Raw genomic sequence first — 984 nt, forward strand, 5'->3', positions numbered from 1 at the left:
TTTACAGTTTCCCCAGTGCTACTCTGCTCTGTTGCCTCCTGCCTTTTGCATTTTTGGGGTCCTGTGATCTGAGCTCTCACCCACTCTAACTAGCTCCTGGGTTCCGAATACTCCTTGCATTGCGGCACCGAGATTTCATGCTTGCCTCTCTATTGCACTTTGACCCATTAGAATTTTGCTGTACATTATTCTGCTGCAAACTGCAGGGACCACGTCGCTTAATGGATAAGGCATCTACTTTGATGCAAACACTGATGTTATCAGAAAATTGCAACGTCAAACGCTGCCGTGGTCATTTTGGCAAAACTTGTTCATCTTTATAAAACCAAACCTCGTTCGCACTCATTAACTAAAGGTGAGTTCCTCCCAAACAATGCACTTGACTTTATTAAAAGGCATTTTTCATACTGTGTATATTGCTCACTGATTTTTGCAGATAGTGTCCAACAAACCAACAATTAATACCGATAAACAGTTCGAACAACAGCTTCGCGTCAATCAGTGTAATAAAGTGCAGTGGAGGGAATTGTGATCAGATTCCAATGAGATCCCCGTTAGTCAATAAAAAAACGGCACCTGGAGAATCGCTGCGAGCAGGGTTTGAACCTGCGCATGTTAACGCCCATTGGATTTCAAGTCCAACGACTTAACCACTCGGCCATCGCAGCTACACAGTAGAGCTGCTTTAATAGTCGAATCGTCGGTGCAATTTATCAGAGAGACCGCCTGCATGCTTGCCCTATTGGGTCTCCCAGACGATGTGAAAATTAAATCACAGAATCGCAGAATCTCACAGCAAAGAAGGAAAGATTTCGGTTAGAACTGAAAGAATTTACATTTCGGGAAAAACTGAACAGTCTGGGGAGCTTCTTTCTCGAAAAACAAGTGAGATATATTTTTAACATTATGAAGGTATTTGATCGAGTAGATGTGGAGAAAATGTTTGCTATTGTGCAGGAGTTCAGAACGGGATGTCACCGGTAA

At 42.8% G+C, this 984-nt stretch overlaps 1 non-coding gene across 1 annotated transcript; it reads right to left on the reverse strand.

Moving 5' to 3' along the window:
- Positions 1-585: 585 nt before the first annotated feature.
- On the reverse strand, positions 586-668 carry trnas-uga (transfer RNA serine (anticodon UGA)). The gene has a single exon. It is a non-coding gene; the product is annotated as a tRNA-Ser (tRNA).
- Between the last annotated feature and the right edge of the window lie 316 nt (positions 669-984).

This window comes from Pristiophorus japonicus, unplaced genomic scaffold, assembly GCF_044704955.1.
Source record: "Pristiophorus japonicus isolate sPriJap1 unplaced genomic scaffold, sPriJap1.hap1 HAP1_SCAFFOLD_45, whole genome shotgun sequence".
NCBI classification, from domain to species: domain Eukaryota; kingdom Metazoa; phylum Chordata; class Chondrichthyes; family Pristiophoridae; genus Pristiophorus; species Pristiophorus japonicus.